The sequence below is a fragment of the Syngnathus scovelli genome, unplaced genomic scaffold, assembly GCF_024217435.2.
Source record: "Syngnathus scovelli strain Florida unplaced genomic scaffold, RoL_Ssco_1.2 HiC_scaffold_27, whole genome shotgun sequence".
Classification (NCBI taxonomy): Eukaryota; Metazoa; Chordata; class Actinopteri; order Syngnathiformes; family Syngnathidae; genus Syngnathus; species Syngnathus scovelli.
In genome coordinates, this window is record NW_026061362.1 from 1,775,001 (window position 1) to 1,796,169 (window position 21,169).

A 21,169-nucleotide genomic window follows, 5' to 3' on the forward strand; every position below is an offset into this window, starting at 1 on the left:
CGGCTACGCGTCAGAAATATTTTTGCGGACCTGCCTTTATATATATAAATAAACAATAAATCAATATAAATAAATACTACATTTATAATAAGTATATATACCGTATTTGCCGGTGTATTGGTCGACCTTTTTCGATCCAAAATCGACCGAAAAAAATCGACCTCGACTTATACACCGAGTCATAAAATTTAACTTCGTATTCATCGCTTCAAATGTGATGGTAACCAAGGCCGTTTCTCATGCATCTCATTGTGCGTTGCACTTAGAAAATTTGAACCGGGCGGCGTGCGCGAGTGCGCGGCCCGCTGGAAGTCGAATGAGGCGCCGCGACCACCTCCGCGGTGTTTATAAACCGCCGATCCGCTCGGCGGGGGCTATTTTCGGCCACTTGGCTCGTGCGCACGGCCTCCCGGATGTGCCGGGCGGGTGCGCGATCTCGCCGGCCGCTGGAAGTCGAATGAGGCGCCGCGACCACCTCCGCGGTGCTTATAAACAGCCGATCCGCTCGGCGGGGGCTATTTTCGGCCACTTGGCTCGTGCGCACGGCCTCCCGGATGTGCCGGGCGGGTGCGCGAGCTCGCCGGCCGCTGGAAGTCGAATGAGGCGCCGCGACCACCTCCGCGGTGCTTATAAACAGCCGATCCGCTCGGCGGGGGCTATTTTCGGCCACTTGGCTCGTGCGCACGGCCTCCCGGATGTGCCGGGCGGGTGCGCGAGCTCGCCGGCCGCTGGAAGTCGAATGAGGCGCCGCGACCACCTCCGCGGTGCTTATAAACAGCCGATCCGCTCGGCGGGGGCTATTTTCGGCCACTTGGCTCGTGCGCACGGCCTCCCGGATGTGCCGGGCGGGTGCGCGAGCTCGCCGACCGCTGTAAGTCGAATGAGGCGCCGCGACCACCTCCGCGGTGCTTATAAACAGCCGATCCGCTCGGCGGGGGCTATTTTCGGCCACTTGGCTCGTGCGCACGGCCTCCCGGATGTGCCGGGCGGGTGCGCGAGCTCGCCGGCCGCTGGAAGTCGAATGAGGCGCCGCGACCACCTCCGCGGTGCTTATAAACAGCCGATCCGCTCGGCGGGGGCTATTTTCGGCCACTTGGCTCGTGCGCACGGCCTCCCGGATGTGCCGGGCGGGTGCGCGAGCTCGCCGCCCGCCGGAAGTCGAATGAGGCGCCGCGACCACCTCCGCGGTGCTTATAAACAGCCGATCCGCTCGGCGGGGGCTATTTTCGGCCACTTGGCTCGTGCGCACGGCCTCCCGGATGTGCCGGGCGGGTGCGCGAGCTCGCCGGCCGCTGGAAGTCGAATGAGGCGCCGCGACCACCTCCGCGGTGCTTATAAACAGCCGATCCGCTCGGCGGGGGCTATTTTCGGCCACTTGGCTCGTGCGCACGGCCTCCCGGATGTGCCGGGCGGGTGCGCGATCTCGCCGGCCGCTGGAAGTCGAATGAGGCGCCGCGACCACCTCCGCGGTGCTTATAAACAGCCGATCCGCTCGGCGGGGGCTATTTTCGGCCACTTGGCTCGTGCGCACGGCCTCCCGGATGTGCCGGGCGGGTGCGCGAGCTCGCCGGCCGCTGGAAGTCGAATGAGGCGCCGCGACCACCTCCGCGGTGCTTATAAACAGCCGATCCGCTCGGCGGGGGCTATTTTCGGCCACTTGGCTCGTGCGCACGGCCTCCCGGATGTGCCGGGCGGGTGCGCGAGCTCGCCGGCCGCTGGAAGTCGAATGAGGCGCCGCGACCACCTCCGCGGTGCTTATAAACAGCCGATCCGCTCGGCGGGGGCTATTTTCGGCCACTTGGCTCGTGCGCACGGCCTCCCGGATGTGCCGGGCGGGTGCGCGAGCTCGCCGGCCGCTGGAAGTCGAATGAGGCGCCGCGACCACCTCCGCGGTGCTTATAAACAGCCGATCCGCTCGGCGGGGGCTATTTTCGGCCACTTGGCTTGTGCGCACGGCCTCCCGGATGTGCCGGGCGGGTGCGCGAGCTCGCCGGCCGCTGGAAGTCGAATGAGGCGCCGCGACCACCTCCGCGGTGCTTATAAACAGCCGATCCGCTCGGCGGGGGCTATTTTCGGCCACTTGGCTCGTGCGCACGGCCTCCCGGATGTGCCGGGCGGGTGCGCGAGCTCGCCGGCCGCTGGAAGTCGAATGAGGCGCCGCGACCACCTCCGCGGTGCTTATAAACAGCCGATCCGCTCGGCGGGGGCTATTTTCGGCCACTTGGCTCGTGCGCACGGCCTCCCGGATGTGCCGGGCGGGTGCGCGAGCTCGCCGCCCGCCGGAAGTCGAATGAGGCGCCGCGACCACCTCCGCGGTGCTTATAAACAGCCGATCCGCTCGGCGGGGGCTATTTTCGGCCACTTGGCTCGTGCGCACGGCCTCCAGGATGTGCCGGGCGGGTGCGCGATCTCGCCGGCCGCTGGAAGTCGAATGAGGCGCCGTGACCACCTCCGCGGTGCTTATAAACCGCCGATCCGCTCGGCGGGGGCTATTTTCGGCCACTTGGCTCGTGCGCACGGCCTCCCGGATGTGCCGGGCGGGTGCGCGAGCTCGCCGGCCGCTGGAAGTCGAATGAGGCGCCGCGACCACCTCCGCGGTGCTTATAAACAGCCGATCCGCTCGGCGGGGGCTATTTTCGGCCACTTGGCTCGTGCGCACGGCCTCCCGGATGTGCCGGGCGGGTGCGCGAGCTCGCCGGCCGCTTGAAGTCGAATGAGGCGCCGCGACCACCTCCGCGGTGCTTATAAACAGCCGATCCGCTCGGCGGGGGCTATTTTCGGCCACTTGGCTCGTGCGCACGGCCTCCCGGATGTGCCGGGCGGGTGCGCGAGCTCGCCGGCCGCTGGAAGTCGAATGAGGCGCCGCGACCACCTCCGCGGTGCTTATAAACAGCCGATCCGCTCGGCGGGGGCTGTTTTCGGCCACTTGGCTCGTGCGCACGGCCTCCCGGATGTGCCGGGCGGGTGCGCGAGCTCGCCGGCCGCTGGAAGTCGAATGAGGCGCCGCGACCACCTCCGCGGTGCTTATAAACAGCCGATCCGCTCGGCCGGGGCTATTTTCGGCCACTTGGCTCGTGCGCACGGCCTCCCGGATGTGCCGGGCGGGTGCGCGAACTCGCCGCCCGCCGGAAGTCGAATGAGGCGCCGCGACCACCTCCGCGGTGCTTATAAACAGCCGATCCGCTCGGCGGGGGCTATTTTCGGCCACTTGGCTCGTGCGCACGGCCTCCCGGATGTGCCGGTCGGGTGCGCGAGCTCGCCGGCCGCTGGAAGTCGAATGAGGCGCCGCGACCACCTCCGCGGTGCTTATAAACAGCCGATCCGCTCGGCGGGGGCTATTTTCGGCCACTTGGCTCGTGCGCACGGCCTCCCGGATGTGCCGGGCGGGTGCGCGAGCTCGCTGGCCGCTGGAAGTCGAATGAGGCGCCGCGACCACCTCCGCGGTGCTTATAAACAGCCGATCCGCTCGGCGGGGGCTATTTTCGGCCACTTGGCTCGTGCGCACGGCCTCCCGGATGTGCCGGGCGGGTGCGCGAGCTCGCCGGCCGCTGGAAGTCGAATGAGGCGCCGCGACCACCTCCGCGGTGCTTATAAACAGCCGATCCGCTCGGCGGGGGCTATTTTCGGCCACTTGGCTCGTGCGCACGGCCTCCCGGATGTGCCGGGCGGGTGCGCGAGCTCGCCGGCCGCTGGAAGTCGAATGAGGCGCCGCGACCACCTCCGCGGTGCTTATAAACAGCCGATCCGCTCGGCGGGGGCTATTTTCGGCCACTTGGCTCGTGCGCACGGCCTCCCGGATGTGCCGGGCGGGTGCGCGAGCTCGCCGACCGCTGGAAGTCGAATGAGGCGCCGCGACCACCTCCGCGGTGCTTATAAACAGCCGATCCGCTCGGCGGGGGCTATTTTCGGCCACTTGGCTCGTGCGCACGGCCTCCCGGATGTGCCGGGCGGGTGCGCGAGCTCGCCGGCCGCTGGAAGTCGAATGAGGCGCCGCGACCACCTCCGCGGTGCTTATAAACAGCCGATCCGCTCGGCGGGGGCTATTTTCGGCCACTTGGCTCGTGCGCACGGCCTCCCGGATGTGCCGGGCGGGTGCGCGAGCTCGCCGGCCGCTGGAAGTCGAATGAGGCGCCCGACCACCTCCGCGGTGCTTATAAACAGCCGATCCGCTCGGCGGGGGCTATTTTCGGCCACTTGGCTCGTGCGCACGGCCTCCCGGATGTGCCGGGCGGGTGCGCGAGCTCGCCGGCCGCTGGAAGTCGAATGAGGTGCCGCGACCACCTCCGCGGTGCTTATAAACAGCCGATCCGCTCGGCGGGGGCTATTTTCGGCCACTTGGCTCGTGCGCACGGCCTCCCGGATGTGCCGGGCGGGTGCGCGAGCTCGCCGGCGGCTGGAAGTCCAATGAGGCGCCGCGACCACCTCCGCGGTGCTTATAAACAGCCGATCCGCTCGGCGGGGGCTATTTTCGGCCACTTGGCTCGTGCGCACGGCCTCCCGGATGTGCCGGGCGGGTGCGCGAGCTCGCCGGCCGCTGGAAGTCGAATGAGGCGCCGCGACCACCTCCGCGGTGCTTATAAACAGCCGATCCGCTCGGCGGGGGCTATTTTCGGCCACTTGGCTCGTGCGCACGGCCTCCCGGATGTGCCGGTCGGGTGCGCGAGCTCGCCGGCCGCTGGAAGTCGAATGAGGCGCCGCGACCACCTCCGCGGTGCTTATAAACAGCCGATCCGCTCGGCGGGGGCTATTTTCGGCCACTTGGCTCGTGCGCACGGCCTCCCGGATGTGCCGGGCGGGTGCGCGAGCTCGCTGGCCGCTGGAAGTCGAATGAGGCGCCGCGACCACCTCCGCGGTGCTTATAAACAGCCGATCCGCTCGGCGGGGGCTATTTTCGGCCACTTGGCTCGTGCGCACGGCCTCCCGGATGTGCCGGGCGGGTGCGCGAGCTCGCCGGCCGCTGGAAGTCGAATGAGGCGCCGCGACCACCTCCGCGGTGCTTATAAACAGCCGATCCGCTCGGCGGGGGCTATTTTCGGCCACTTGGCTCGTGCGCACGGCCTCCCGGATGTGCCGGGCGGGTGCGCGAGCTCGCCGGCCGCTGGAAGTCGAATGAGGCGCCGCGACCACCTCCGCGGTGCTTATAAACAGCCGATCCGCTCGGCGGGGGCTATTTTCGGCCACTTGGCTCGTGCGCACGGCCTCCCGGATGTGCCGGGCGGGTGCGCGAGCTCGCCGGCCGCTGGAAGTCGAATGAGGCGCCGCGACCACCTCCGCGGTGCTTATAAACAGCCGATCCGCTCGGCGGGGGCTATTTTCGGCCACTTGGCTTGTGCGCACGGCCTCCCGGATGTGCCGGGCGGGTGCGCGAGCTCGCCGGCCGCTGGAAGTCGAATGAGGCGCCGCGACCACCTCCGCGGTGCTTATAAACAGCCGATCCGCTCGGCGGGGGCTATTTTCGGCCACTTGGCTCGTGCGCACGGCCTCCCGGATGTGCCGGGCGGGTGCGCGGGCTCGCCGGCCGCTGGAAGTCGAATGAGGCGCCGCGACCACCTCCTCGGTGCTTATAAACAGCCGATCCGCTCGGCGGGGGCTATTTTCGGCCACTTGGCTCGTGCGCACGGCCTCCCGGATATGCCGGGCGGGTGCGCGAGCTCGCCGGCCGCTGGAAGTCGAATGAGGCGCCGCGACCACCTCCGCGGTGCTTATAAACAGCCGATCCGCTCGGCGGGGGCTATTTTCGGCCACTTGGCTCGTGCGCACGGCCTCCCGGATGTGCCGGGCGGGTGCGCGAGCTCGCCGGCCGCTGGAAGTCGAATGAGGCGCCGCGACCACCTCCGCGGTGCTTATAAACAGCCGATCCGCTCGGCGGGGGCTATTTTCGGCCACTTGGCTCGTGCGCACGGCCTCCCGGATGTGCCGGGCGGGTGCGCGAGCTCGCCGCCCGCCGGAAGTCGAATGAGGCGCCGCGACCACCTCCGCGGTGCTTATAAACAGCCGATCCGCTCGGCGGGGGCTATTTTCGGCCACTTGGCTCGTGCGCACGGCCTCCAGGATGTGCCGGGCGGGTGCGCGATCTCGCCGGCCGCTGGAAGTCGAATGAGGCGCCGTGACCACCTCCGCGGTGCTTATAAACCGCCGATCCGCTCGGCGGGGGCTATTTTCGGCCACTTGGCTCGTGCGCACGGCCTCCCGGATGTGCCGGGCGGGTGCGCGAGCTCGCCGGCCGCTGGAAGTCGAATGAGGCGCCGCGACCACCTCCGCGGTGCTTATAAACAGCCGATCCGCTCGGCGGGGGCTATTTTCGGCCACTTGGCTCGTGCGCACGGCCTCCCGGATGTGCCGGGCGGGTGCGCGAGCTCGCCGGCCGCTTGAAGTCGAATGAGGCGCCGCGACCACCTCCGCGGTGCTTATAAACAGCCGATCCGCTCGGCGGGGGCTATTTTCGGCCACTTGGCTCGTGCGCACGGCCTCCCGGATGTGCCGGGCGGGTGCGCGAGCTCGCCGGCCGCTGGAAGTCGAATGAGGCGCCGCGACCACCTCCGCGGTGCTTATAAACAGCCGATCCGCTCGGCGGGGGCTGTTTTCGGCCACTTGGCTCGTGCGCACGGCCTCCCGGATGTGCCGGGCGGGTGCGCGAGCTCGCCGGCCGCTGGAAGTCGAATGAGGCGCCGCGACCACCTCCGCGGTGCTTATAAACAGCCGATCCGCTCGGCCGGGGCTATTTTCGGCCACTTGGCTCGTGCGCACGGCCTCCCGGATGTGCCGGGCGGGTGCGCGAGCTCGCCGGCCGCTGGAAGTCGAATGAGGCGCCGCGACCACCTCCGCGGTGCTTATAAACAGCCGATCCGCTCGGCGGGGGCTATTTTCGGCCACTTGGCTCGTGCGCACGGCCTCCCGGATGTGCCGGGCGGGTGCGCGAGCTCGCCGGCCGCTGGAAGTCGAATGAGGCGCCGCGACCACCTCCGCGGTGCTTATAAACAGCCGATCCGCTCGGCGGGGGCTATTTTCGGCCACTTGGCTCGTGCGCACGGCTTCCCGGATGTGCCGGGCGGGTGCGCGAGCTCGCCGGCCGCTGGAAGTCGAATGAGGCGCCGCGACCACCTCCGCGGTGCTTATAAACAGCCGATCCGCTCGGCGGGGGCTATTTTCGGCCACTTGGCTCGTGCGCACGGCCTCCCGGATGTGCCGGGCGGGTGCGCGGGCTCGCCGGCCGCTGGAAGTCGAATGAGGCGCCGCGACCACCTCCGCGGTGCTTATAAAAAGCCGATCCGCTCGGCGGGGGCTATTTTCGGCCACTTGGCTCGTGCGCACGGCCTCCCGGATGTGCCGGGCGGGTGCGCGAGCTCGCCGGCCGCTGGAAGTCGAATGAGGCGCCGCGACCACCTCCGCGGTGCTTATAAACAGCCGATCCGCTCGGCGGGGGCTATTTTCGGCCACTTGGCTCGTGCGCACGGCCTCCCGGATGTGCCGGGCGGGTGCGCGAGCTCGCCGGCCGCTGGAAGTCGAATGAGGCGCCGCGACCACCTCCGCGGTGCTTATAAACAGCCGATCCGCTCGGCGGGGGCTATTTTCGGCCACTTGGCTCGTGCGCACGGCCTCCCGGATGTGCCGGGCGGGGTGCGCGAGCTCGCCGGCCGCTGGAAGTCGAATGAGGCGCCCGACCACCTCCGCGGTGCTTATAAACAGCCGATCCGCTCGGCGGGGGCTATTTTCGGCCACTTGGCTCGTGCGCACGGCCTCCCGGATGTGCCGGGCGGGTGCGCGAGCTCGCCGGCCGCTGGAAGTCGAATGAGGCGCCGCGACCACCTCCGCGGTGCTTATAAACAGCCGATCCGCTCGGCGGGGGCTATTTTCGGCCACTTGGCTCGTGCGCACGGCCTCCCGGATGTGCCGGGCGGGTGCGCGAGCTCGCCGGCGGCTGGAAGTCCAATGAGGCGCCGCGACCACCTCCGCGGTGCTTATAAACAGCCGATCCGCTCGGCGGGGGCTATTTTCGGCCACTTGGCTCGTGCGCACGGCCTCCCGGATGTGCCGGGCGGGTGCGCGAGCTCGCCGGCCGCTGGAAGTCGAATGAGGCGCCGCGACCACCTCCGCGGTGCTTATAAACAGCCGATCCGCTCGGCGGGGGCTATTTTCGGCCACTTGGCTCGTGCGCACGGCCTCCCGGATGTGCCGGGCGGGTGCGCGGGCTCGCCGGCCGCTGGAAGTCGAATGAGGCGCCGCGACCACCTCCGCGGTGCTTATAAACAGCCGATCCGCTCGGCGGGGGCTATTTTCGGCCACTTGGCTCGTGCGCACGGCCTCCCGGATGTGCCGGGCGGGTGCGCGAGCTCGCCGGCCGCTGGAAGTCGAATGAGGCGCCGCGACCACCTCCGCGGTGCTTATAAACAGCCGATCCGCTCGGCGGGGGCTATTTTCGCCCACTTGGCTCGTGCGCACGGCCTCCCGGATGTGCCGGGCGGGTGCGCGAGCTCGCCGGCCGCTGGAAGTCGAATGAGGCGCCGCGACCACCTCCGCGGTGCTTATAAACAGCCGATCCGCTCGGCGGGGGCTATTTTCGGCCACTTGGCTCGTGCGCACGGCCTCCCGGATGTGCCGGGCGGGTGCGCGAGCTCGCCGGCCGCTGGAAGTCGAATGAGGCGCCCGACCACCTCCGCGGTGCTTATAAACAGCCGATCCGCTCGGCGGGGGCTATTTTCGGCCACTTGGCTCGTGCGCACGGCCTCCCGGATGTGCCGGGCGGGTGCGCGAGCTCGCCGGCCGCTGGAAGTCGAATGAGGCGCCGCGACCACCTCCGCGGTGCTTATAAACAGCCGATCCGCTCGGCGGGGGCTATTTTCGGCCACTTGGCTCGTGCGCACGGCCTCCCGGATGTGCCGGGCGGGTGCGCGAGCTCGCCGGAAGTCGAATGAGGCGCCGCGACCACCTCCGCGGTGCTTATAAACAGCCGATCCGCTCGGCGGGGGCTATTTTCGGCCACTTGGCTCGTGCGCACGGCCTCCCGGATGTGCCGGGCGGGTGCGCGAGCTCGCCGGCCGCTGGAAGTCGAATGAGGCGCCGCGACCACCTCCGCGGTGCTTATAAACAGCCGATCCGCTCGGCGGGGGCTATTTTCGGCCACTTGGCTCGTGCGCACGGCCTCCCGGATGTGCCGGGCGGGTGCGCGAGCTCGCCGCCCGCCGGAAGTCGAATGAGGCGCCGCGACCACCTCCGCGGTGCTTATAAACAGCCGATCCGCTCGGCGGGGGCTATTTTCGGCCACTTGGCTCGTGCGCACGGCCTCCCGGATGTGCCGGGCGGGTGCGCGAGCTCGCCGGCCGCTGGAAGTCGAATGAGGCGCCGCGACCACCTCCGCGGTGCTTATAAACAGCCGATCCGCTCGGCGGGGGCTATTTTCGGCCACTTGGCTCGTGCGCACGGCCTCCCGGATGTGCCGGGCGGGTGCGCGAGCTCGCCGACCGCTGTAAGTCGAATGAGGCGCCGCGACCACCTCCGCGGTGCTTATAAACAGCCGATCCGCTCGGCGGGGGCTATTTTCGGCCACTTGGCTCGTGCGCACGGCCTCCCGGATGTGCCGGGCGGGTGCGCGAGCTCGCCGGCCGCTGGAAGTCGAATGAGGCGCCGCGACCACCTCCGCGGTGCTTATAAACAGCCGATCCGCTCGGCGGGGGCTATTTTCGGCCACTTGGCTCGTGCGCACGGCCTCCCGGATGTGCCGGGCGGGTGCGCGAGCTCGCCGCCCGCCGGAAGTCGAATGAGGCGCCGCGACCACCTCCGCGGTGCTTATAAACAGCCGATCCGCTCGGCGGGGGCTATTTTCGGCCACTTGGCTCGTGCGCACGGCCTCCCGGATGTGCCGGGCGGGTGCGCGAGCTCGCCGGCCGCTGGAAGTCGAATGAGGCGCCGCGACCACCTCCGCGGTGCTTATAAACAGCCGATCCGCTCGGCGGGGGCTATTTTCGGCCACTTGGCTCGTGCGCACGGCCTCCCGGATGTGCCGGGCGGGTGCGCGATCTCGCCGGCCGCTGGAAGTCGAATGAGGCGCCGCGACCACCTCCGCGGTGCTTATAAACAGCCGATCCGCTCGGCGGGGGCTATTTTCGGCCACTTGGCTCGTGCGCACGGCCTCCCGGATGTGCCGGGCGGGTGCGCGAGCTCGCCGGCCGCTGGAAGTCGAATGAGGCGCCGCGACCACCTCCGCGGTGCTTATAAACAGCCGATCCGCTCGGCGGGGGCTATTTTCGGCCACTTGGCTCGTGCGCACGGCCTCCCGGATGTGCCGGGCGGGTGCGCGAGCTCGCCGGCCGCTGGAAGTCGAATGAGGCGCCGCGACCACCTCCGCGGTGCTTATAAACAGCCGATCCGCTCGGCGGGGGCTATTTTCGGCCACTTGGCTCGTGCGCACGGCCTCCCGGATGTGCCGGGCGGGTGCGCGAGCTCGCCGGCCGCTGGAAGTCGAATGAGGCGCCGCGACCACCTCCGCGGTGCTTATAAACAGCCGATCCGCTCGGCGGGGGCTATTTTCGGCCACTTGGCTTGTGCGCACGGCCTCCCGGATGTGCCGGGCGGGTGCGCGAGCTCGCCGGCCGCTGGAAGTCGAATGAGGCGCCGCGACCACCTCCGCGGTGCTTATAAACAGCCGATCCGCTCGGCGGGGGCTATTTTCGGCCACTTGGCTCGTGCGCACGGCCTCCCGGATGTGCCGGGCGGGTGCGCGAGCTCGCCGGCCGCTGGAAGTCGAATGAGGCGCCGCGACCACCTCCGCGGTGCTTATAAACAGCCGATCCGCTCGGCGGGGGCTATTTTCGGCCACTTGGCTCGTGCGCACGGCCTCCCGGATGTGCCGGGCGGGTGCGCGAGCTCGCCGGCCGCTGGAAGTCGAATGAGGCGCCGCGACCACCTCCGCGGTGCTTATAAACAGCCGATCCGCTCGGCGGGGGCTATTTTCGGCCACTTGGCTTGTGCGCACGGCCTCCCGGATGTGCCGGGCGGGTGCGCGAGCTCGCCGGCCGCTGGAAGTCGAATGAGGCGCCGCGACCACCTCCGCGGTGCTTATAAACAGCCGATCCGCTCGGCGGGGGCTATTTTCGGCCACTTGGCTCGTGCGCACGGCCTCCCGGATGTGCCGGGCGGGTGCGCGGGCTCGCCGGCCGCTGGAAGTCGAATGAGGCGCCGCGACCACCTCCTCGGTGCTTATAAACAGCCGATCCGCTCGGCGGGGGCTATTTTCGGCCACTTGGCTCGTGCGCACGGCCTCCCGGATATGCCGGGCGGGTGCGCGAGCTCGCCGGCCGCTGGAAGTCGAATGAGGCGCCGCGACCACCTCCGCGGTGCTTATAAACAGCCGATCCGCTCGGCGGGGGCTATTTTCGGCCACTTGGCTCGTGCGCACGGCCTCCCGGATGTGCCGGGCGGGTGCGCGAGCTCGCCGGCCGCTGGAAGTCGAATGAGGCGCCGCGACCACCTCCGCGGTGCTTATAAACAGCCGATCCGCTCGGCGGGGGCTATTTTCGGCCACTTGGCTCGTGCGCACGGCCTCCCGGATGTGCCGGGCGGGTGCGCGAGCTCGCCGCCCGCCGGAAGTCGAATGAGGCGCCGCGACCACCTCCGCGGTGCTTATAAACAGCCGATCCGCTCGGCGGGGGCTTATTTCGGCCACTTGGCTCGTGCGCACGGCCTCCAGGATGTGCCGGGCGGGTGCGCGATCTCGCCGGCCGCTGGAAGTCGAATGAGGCGCCGTGACCACCTCCGCGGTGCTTATAAACCGCCGATCCGCTCGGCGGGGGCTATTTTCGGCCACTTGGCTCGTGCGCACGGCCTCCCGGATGTGCCGGGCGGGTGCGCGAGCTCGCCGGCCGCTGGAAGTCGAATGAGGCGCCGCGACCACCTCCGCGGTGCTTATAAACAGCCGATCCGCTCGGCGGGGGCTATTTTCGGCCACTTGGCTCGTGCGCACGGCCTCCCGGATGTGCCGGGCGGGTGCGCGAGCTCGCCGGCCGCTTGAAGTCGAATGAGGCGCCGCGACCACCTCCGCGGTGCTTATAAACAGCCGATCCGCTCGGCGGGGGCTATTTTCGGCCACTTGGCTCGTGCGCACGGCCTCCCGGATGTGCCGGGCGGGTGCGCGAGCTCGCCGGCCGCTGGAAGTCGAATGAGGCGCCGCGACCACCTCCGCGGTGCTTATAAACAGCCGATCCGCTCGGCGGGGGCTGTTTTCGGCCACTTGGCTAGTGCGCACGGCCTCCCGGATGTGCCGGGCGGGTGCGCGAGCTCGCCGGCCGCTGGAAGTCGAATGAGGCGCCGCGACCACCTCCGCGGTGCTTATAAACAGCCGATCCGCTCGGCCGGGGCTATTTTCGGCCACTTGGCTCGTGCGCACGGCCTCCCGGATGTGCCGGGCGGGTGCGCGAGCTCGCCGCCCGCCGGAAGTCGAATGAGGCGCCGCGACCACCTCCGCGGTGCTTATAAACAGCCGATCCGCTCGGCGGGGGCTATTTTCGGCCACTTGGCTCGTGCGCACGGCCTCCCGGATGTGCCGGTCGGGTGCGCGAGCTCGCCGGCCGCTGGAAGTCGAATGAGGCGCCGCGACCACCTCCGCGGTGCTTATAAACAGCCGATCCGCTCGGCGGGGGCTATTTTCGGCCACTTGGCTCGTGCGCACGGCCTCCCGGATGTGCCGGGCGGGTGCGCGAGCTCGCTGGCCGCTGGAAGTCGAATGAGGCGCCGCGACCACCTCCGCGGTGCTTATAAACAGCCGATCCGCTCGGCGGGGGCTATTTTCGGCCACTTGGCTCGTGCGCACGGCCTCCCGGATGTGCCGGGCGGGTGCGCGAGCTCGCCGGCCGCTGGAAGTCGAATGAGGCGCCGCGACCACCTCCGCGGTGCTTATAAACAGCCGATCCGCTCGGCGGGGGCTATTTTCGGCCACTTGGCTCGTGCGCACGGCCTCCCGGATGTGCCGGGCGGGTGCGCGAGCTCGCCGGCCGCTGGAAGTCGAATGAGGCGCCGCGACCACCTCCGCGGTGCTTATAAACAGCCGATCCGCTCGGCGGGGGCTATTTTCGGCCACTTGGCTCGTGCGCACGGCCTCCCGGATGTGCCGGGCGGGTGCGCGAGCTCGCCGGCCGCTGGAAGTCGAATGAGGCGCCGCGACCACCTCCGCGGTGCTTATAAACAGCCGATCCGCTCGGCGGGGGCTATTTTCGGCCACTTGGCTCGTGCGCACGGCCTCCCGGATGTGCCGGGCGGGTGCGCGAGCTCGCCGGCCGCTGGAAGTCGAATGAGGCGCCGCGACCACCTCCGCGGTGCTTATAAACAGCCGATCCGCTCGGCGGGGGCTATTTTCGGCCACTTGGCTCGTGCGCACGGCCTCCCGGATGTGCCGCGCGGGTGCGCGGGCTCGCCGGCCGCTGGAAGTCGAATGAGGCGCCGCGACCACCTCCGCGGTGCTTATAAACAGCCGATCCGCTCGGCGGGGGCTATTTTCGGCCACTTGGCTCGTGCGCACGGCCTCCCGGATGTGCCGGGCGGGTGCGCGAGCTCGCCGGCCGCTGGAAGTCGAATGAGGCGCCGCGACCACCTCCGCGGTGCTTATAAACAGCCGATCCGCTCGGCGGGGGCTATTTTCGGCCACTTGGCTCGTGCGCACGGCCTCCCGGATGTGCCGGGCGGGTGCGCGAGCTCGCCGCCCGCCGGAAGTCGAATGAGGCGCCGCGACCACCTCCGCGGTGCTTATAAACAGCCGATCCGCTCGGCGGGGGCTATTTTCGGCCACTTGGCTCGTGCGCACGGCCTCCCGGATGTGCCGGTCGGGTGCGCGAGCTCGCCGGCCGCTGGAAGTCGAATGAGGCGCCGCGACCACCTCCGCGGTGCTTATAAACAGCCGATCCGCTCGGCGGGGGCTATTTTCGGCCACTTGGCTCGTGCGCACGGCCTCCCGGATGTGCCGGGCGGGTGCGCGAGCTCGCTGGCCGCTGGAAGTCGAATGAGGCGCCGCGACCACCTCCGCGGTGCTTATAAACAGCCGATCCGCTCGGCGGGGGCTATTTTCGGCCACTTGGCTCGTGCGCACGGCCTCCCGGATGTGCCGGGCGGGTGCGCGAGCTCGCCGGCCGCTGGAAGTCGAATGAGGCGCCGCGACCACCTCCGCGGTGCTTATAAACAGCCGATCCGCTCGGCGGGGGCTATTTTCGGCCACTTGGCTCGTGCGCACGGCCTCCCGGATGTGCCGGGCGGGTGCGCGAGCTCGCCGGCCGCTGGAAGTCGAATGAGGCGCCGCGACCACCTCCGCGGTGCTTATAAACAGCCGATCCGCTCGGCGGGGGCTATTTTCGGCCACTTGGCTCGTGCGCACGGCCTCCCGGATGTGCCGGGCGGGTGCGCGAGCTCGCCGGCCGCTGGAAGTCGAATGAGGCGCCGCGACCACCTCCGCGGTGCTTATAAACAGCCGATCCGCTCGGCGGGGGCTATTTTCGGCCACTTGGCTCGTGCGCACGGCCTCCCGGATGTGCCGGGCGGGTGCGCGAGCTCGCCGGCCGCTGGAAGTCGAATGAGGCGCCGCGACCACCTCCGCGGTGCTTATAAACAGCCGATCCGCTCGGCGGGGGCTATTTTCGGCCACTTGGCTCGTGCGCACGGCCTCCCGGATGTGCCGCGCGGGTGCGCGGGCTCGCCGGCCGCTGGAAGTCGAATGAGGCGCCGCGACCACCTCCGCGGTGCTTATAAACAGCCGATCCGCTCGGCGGGGGCTATTTTCGGCCACTTGGCTCGTGCGCACGGCCTCCCGGATGTGCCGGGCGGGTGCGCGAGCTCGCCGGCCGCTGGAAGTCGAATGAGGCGCCGCGACCACCTCCGCGGTGCTTATAAACAGCCGATCCGCTCGGCGGGGGCTATTTTCGGCCACTTGGCTCGTGCGCACGGCCTCCCGGATGTGCCGGGCGGGTGCGCGAGCTCGCCGGCCGCTGGAAGTCGAATGAGGCGCCGCGACCACCTCCGCGGTGCTTATAAACAGCCGATCCGCTCGGCGGGGGCTATTTTCGGCCACTTGGCTCGTGCGCACGGCCTCCCGGATGTGCCGGGCGGGTGCGCGAGCTCGCCGGCCGCTGGAAGTCGAATGAGGCGCCCGACCACCTCCGCGGTGCTTATAAACAGCCGATCCGCTCGGCGGGGGCTATTTTCGGCCACTTGGCTCGTGCGCACGGCCTCCCGGATGTGCCGGGCGGGTGCGCGAGCTCGCCGGCCGCTGGAAGTCGAATGAGGCGCCGCGACCACCTCCGCGGTGCTTATAAACAGCCGATCCGCTCGGCGGGGGCTATTTTCGGCCACTTGGCTCGTGCGCACGGCCTCCCGGATGTGCCGGGCGGGTGCGCGAGCTCGCCGCCCGCCGGAAGTCGAATGAGGCGCCGCGACCACCTCCGCGGTGCTTATAAACAGCCGATCCGCTCGGCGGGGGCTATTTTCGGCCACTTGGCTCGTGCGCACGGCCTCCAGGATGTGCCGGGCGGGTGCGCGATCTCGCCGGCCGCTGGAAGTCGAATGAGGCGCCGTGACCACCTCCGCGGTGCTTATAAACCGCCGATCCGCTCGGCGGGGGCTATTTTCGGCCACTTGGCTCGTGCGCACGGCCTCCCGGATGTGCCGGGCGGGTGCGCGAGCTCGCCGGCCGCTGGAAGTCGAATGAGGCGCCGCGACCACCTCCGCGGTGCTTATAAACAGCCGATCCGCTCGGCGGGGGCTATTTTCGGCCACTTGGCTCGTGCGCACGGCCTCCCGGATGTGCCGGGCGGGTGCGCGAGCTCGCCGGCCGCTTGAAGTCGAATGAGGCGCCGCGACCACCTCCGCGGTGCTTATAAACAGCCGATCCGCTCGGCGGGGGCTATTTTCGGCCACTTGGCTCGTGCGCACGGCCTCCCGGATGTGCCGGGCGGGTGCGCGAGCTCGCCGGCCGCTGGAAGTCGAATGAGGCGCCGCGACCACCTCCGCGGTGCTTATAAACAGCCGATCCGCTCGGCGGGGGCTGTTTTCGGCCACTTGGCTCGTGCGCACGGCCTCCCGGATGTGCCGGGCGGGTGCGCGAGCTCGCCGGCCGCTGGAAGTCGAATGAGGCGCCGCGACCACCTCCGCGGTGCTTATAAACAGCCGATCCGCTCGGCCGGGGCTATTTTCGGCCACTTGGCTCGTGCGCACGGCCTCCCGGATGTGCCGGGCGGGTGCGCGAGCTCGCCGCCCGCCGGAAGTCGAATGAGGCGCCGCGACCACCTCCGCGGTGCTTATAAACAGCCGATCCGCTCGGCGGGGGCTATTTTCGGCCACTTGGCTCGTGCGCACGGCCTCCCGGATGTGCCGGGCGGGTGCGCGAGCTCGCCGGCCGCTGGAAGTCGAATGAGGCGCCGCGACCACCTCCGCGGTGCTTATAAACAGCCGATCCGCTCGGCGGGGGCTATTTTCGGCCACTTGGCTCGTGCGCACGGCCTCCCGGATGTGCCGGGCGGGTGCGCGAGCTCGCCGGCCGCTGGAAGTCGAATGAGGCGCCCGACCACCTCCGCGGTGCTTATAAACAGCCGATCCGCTCGGCGGGGGCTATTTTCGGCCACTTGGCTCGTGCGCACGGCCTCCCGGATGTGCCGGGCGGGTGCGCGAGCTCGCCGGCCGCTGGAAGTCGAATGAGGCGCCGCGACCACCTCCGCGGTGCTTATAAACAGCCGATCCGCTCGGCGGGGGCTATTTTCGGCCACTTGGCTCGTGCGCACGGCCTCCCGGATGTGCCGGGCGGGTGCGCGAGCTCGCCGCCCGCCGGAAGTCGAATGAGGCGCCGCGACCACCTCCGCGGTGCTTATAAACAGCCGATCCGCTCGGCGGGGGCTATTTTCGGCCACTTGGCTCGTGCGCACGGCCTCCAGGATGTGCCGGGCGGGTGCGCGATCTCGCCGGCCGCTGGAAGTCGAATGAGGCGCCGTGACCACCTCCGCGGTGCTTATAAACCGCCGATCCGCTCGGCGGGGGCTATTTTCGGCCACTTGGCTCGTGCGCACGGCCTCCCGGATGTGCCGGGCGGGTGCGCGAGCTCGCCGGCCGCTGGAAGTCGAATGAGGCGCCGCGACCACCTCCGCGGTGCTTATAAACAGCCGATCCGCTCGGCGGGGGCTATTTTCGGCCACTTGGCTCGTGCGCACGGCCTCCCGGATGTGCCGGGCGGGTGCGCGAGCTCGCCGGCCGCTTGAAGTCGAATGAGGCGCCGCGACCACCTCCGCGGTGCTTATAAACAGCCGATCCGCTCGGCGGGGGCTATTTTCGGCCACTTGGCTCGTGCGCACGGCCTCCCGGATGTGCCGGGCGGGTGCGCGAGCTCGCCGGCCGCTGGAAGTCGAATGAGGCGCCGCGACCACCTCCGCGGTGCTTATAAACAGCCGATCCGCTCGGCGGGGGCTGTTTTCGGCCACTTGGCTCGTGCGCACGGCCTCCCGGATGTGCCGGGCGGGTGCGCGAGCTCGCCGGCCGCTGGAAGTCGAATGAGGCGCCGCGACCACCTCCGCGGTGCTTATAAACAGCCGATCCGCTCGGCCGGGGCTATTTTCGGCCACTTGGCTCGTGCGCACGGCCTCCCGGATGTGCCGGGCGGGTGCGCGAGCTCGCCGCCCGCCGGAAGTCGAATGAGGCGCCGCGACCACCTCCGCGGTGCTTATAAACAGCCGATCCGCTCGGCGGGGGCTATTTTCGGCCACTTGGCTCGTGCGCACGGCCTCCCGGATGTGCCGGTCGGGTGCGCGAGCTCGCCGGCCGCTGGAAGTCGAATGAGGCGCCGCGACCACCTCCGCGGTGCTTATAAACAGCCGATCCGCTCGGCGGGGGCTATTTTCGGCCACTTGGCTCGTGCGCACGGCCTCCCGGATGTGCCGGGCGGGTGCGCGAGCTCGCTGGCCGCTGGAAGTCGAATGAGGCGCCGCGACCACCTCCGCGGTGCTTATAAACAGCCGATCCGCTCGGCGGGGGCTATTTTCGGCCACTTGGCTCGTGCGCACGGCCTCCCGGATGTGCCGGGCGGGTGCGCGAGCTCGCCGGCCGCTGGAAGTCGAATGAGGCGCCGCGACCACCTCCGCGGTGCTTATAAACAGCCGATCCGCTCGGCGGGGGCTATTTTCGGCCACTTGGCTCGTGCGCACGGCCTCCCGGATGTGCCGGGCGGGTGCGCGAGCTCGCCGGCCGCTGGAAGTCGAATGAGGCGCCGCGACCACCTCCGCGGTGCTTATAAACAGCCGATCCGCTCGGCGGGGGCTATTTTCGGCCACTTGGCTCGTGCGCACGGCCTCCCGGATGTGCCGGGCGGGTGCGCGAGCTCGCCGGCCGCTGGAAGTCGAATGAGGCGCCGCGACCACCTCCGCGGTGCTTATAAACAGCCGATCCGCTCGGCGGGGGCTATTTTCGGCCACTTGGCTCGTGCGCACGGCCTCCCGGATGTGCCGGGCGGGTGCGCGAGCTCGCCGCCCGCCGGAAGTCGAATGAGGCGCCGCGACCACCTCCGCGGTGCTTATAAACAGCCGATCCGCTCGGCGGGGGCTATTTTCGGCCACTTGGCTCGTGCGCACGGCCTCCAGGATGTGCCGGGCGGGTGCGCGATCTCGCCGGCCGCTGGAAGTCGAATGAGGCGCCGTGACCACCTCCGCGGTGCTTATAAACCGCCGATCCGCTCGGCGGGGGCTATTTTCGGCCACTTGGCTCGTGCGCACGGCCTCCCGGATGTGCCGGGCGGGTGCGCGAGCTCGCCGGCCGCTGGAAGTCGAATGAGGCGCCGCGACCACCTCCGCGGTGCTTATAAACAGCCGATCCGCTCGGCGGGGGCTATTTTCGGCCACTTGGCTCGTGCGCACGGCCTCCCGGATGTGCCGGGCGGGTGCGCGGGCTCGCCGGCCGCTGGAAGTCGAATGAGGCGCCGCGACCACCTCCGCGGTGCTTATAAACAGCCGATCCGCTCGGCGGGGGCTATTTTCGGCCACTTGGCTCGTGCGCACGGCCTCCCGGATGTGCCGGGCGGGTGCGCGAGCTCGCCGGCCGCTGGAAGTCGAATGAGGCGCCGCGACCACCTCCGCGGTGCTTATAAACAGCCGATCCGCTCGGCGGGGGCTATTTTCGCCCACTTGGCTCGTGCGCACGGCCTCCCGGATGTGCCGGGCGGGTGCGCGAGCTCGCCGGCCGCTGGAAGTCGAATGAGGCGCCGCGACCACCTCCGGGGTGCTTATAAACAGCCGATCCGCTCGGCGGGGGCTATTTTCGGCCACTTGGCTCGTGCGCACGGCCTCCCGGATGTGCCGGGCGGGTGCGCGAGCTCGCCGGCCGCTGGAAGTCGAATGAGGCGCCCGACCACCTCCGCGGTGCTTATAAACAGCCGATCCGCTCGGCGGGGGCTATTTTCGGCCACTTGGCTCGTGCGCACGGCCTCCCGGATGTGCCGGGCGGGTGCGCGAGCTCGCCGGCCGCTGGAAGTCGAATGAGGCGCCGCGACCACCTCCGCGGTGCTTATAAACAGCCGATCCGCTCGGCGGGGGCTATTTTCGGCCACTTGGCTCGTGCGCACGGCCTCCCGGATGTGCCGGGCGGGTGCGCGAGCTCGCCGGCGGCTGGAAGTCCAATGAGGCGCCGCGATCTCCTCCGCGGTGCTTATAAAGTGCCGATCCGCTCGGCTTGGAGCTATTTCCGGCCTCCCGTTGGTGCCGGGCGGCGTGCGCGAGCTCGCCGGCCGCGATCTCCTCCGCGGTGCTTATAAACAGCAGCATGCGCACGGCCTCCCAGAATTTGAACACATTTCGTCAATAAATTTCGCATATTGAATTTTGAAGTTTAATATAATGCAACAATTGAGCTCGACTTATACAAAGGATATATCATAAAATCGTAAATTTCCGTCGAATTTTAGGGGGTCGACTTATACACCGAGTCGACCTGTACACCGGCAAATACGGTAAATACGATTAAATAAAATGATACGACTGGCATAAAAACAAATATAAACCACATAAAAATAAAAGTCACCATTACGTTGAATTATTGGGAGCACCGAGCTTGTTTCTCAGAAACGAGCCGGTCCCATCCAGGCGTAATCGGAGACAATGAAACCCGAAGTGGTTAAGGTTTGTCTTTTAATGCAGGATGCTTGGTCTCCATGTGCCGAAGCAGTTTTGAAGGCTTCATTGGCTCGCTCGCGAGTTTCAGGGGCGATTGTGTCTATAAAATGCAAAATGTTGGGTCACCTCACGGCTTACGGCCATACTACCCTGAGAACGCCCGATCTCGTCCGATCTCGGAAGCTAAGCAGGGTCGGGCCTGGTTAGTACTTGGATGGGAGACCGCCTGGGAATACCAGGTGCTGTAAGCTTTTTCTTTTTCTTATGTGCACTTCAATCGTTTAAGAAGCTATTTTTTACAACACCCATCACGAATGGCATCCGGAAACAGCAAGCCTAATTTAAACTCCGACATTGAAACTATAACACGAGTTTGAAAGCTATATTATGTGGTGACATCCACAGCATTGTAGTTAAATTTTTTACCGCTAGAGAGCAGACTATGTACAGTGAGCATGGCTCCCTGTGAACTCAAAGCAGCAGGCTTGACTTGTAAAAGAACCCAACACAACACTTCCATGAAGTAATTGTACTAAGTTCATTTTGTTTTTCCTTATTTAATCACTTCACTGGTTTCTTTTATATCAAACAAATTGTTTTAGGTTATTCACCTGACATGTTGATCCATCAGCTGATAAAGACGCGTCACCATCACATCTGTGACACTCTGATGAAGGCGGAAGAAACCGCCGAAACATGTCAGGTGAATAACCTAAAACAATTTGTTTGATATAAAAGAAACCAGTGAAGTGACTTCCATGAAGTGTTTTTAAACTTTTCAAGGCATTTATTTTGATTCAGCAAAATGCAGGTCGCAACGGCAAATTCGTGCTACCGCATAAAAAGCTGTCAATAACTTTTCATGATAGCCATGTTTCCAGAAAACACCAAAAGCCTTGGAAGAAAGCCTGTTTCGGCCCTGGTTGTAAAAAAAACAAAAAAAAAAAACAAAAGGGAAGGGTGACCGTCCGGGAATACCAGGTGCTGAAAGCCTTTTTTTTTTTTTTTTTTCCCACGTCAATTGTGAAAGGAAACTTTTACCACAGCCATCAAGT

General features: G+C 67.6%; 1 non-coding gene across 1 annotated transcript; it reads left to right on the forward strand.

The window, feature by feature from the left end:
* The first annotated feature begins 20,246 nt into the window (after nucleotides 1-20,246).
* Nucleotides 20,247-20,365, forward strand: LOC125993210 (5S ribosomal RNA). The gene has a single exon (XR_007490066.1). It is a non-coding gene; the product is annotated as a 5S ribosomal RNA (ribosomal RNA).
* Nucleotides 20,366-21,169: the final 804 nt, after the last annotated feature.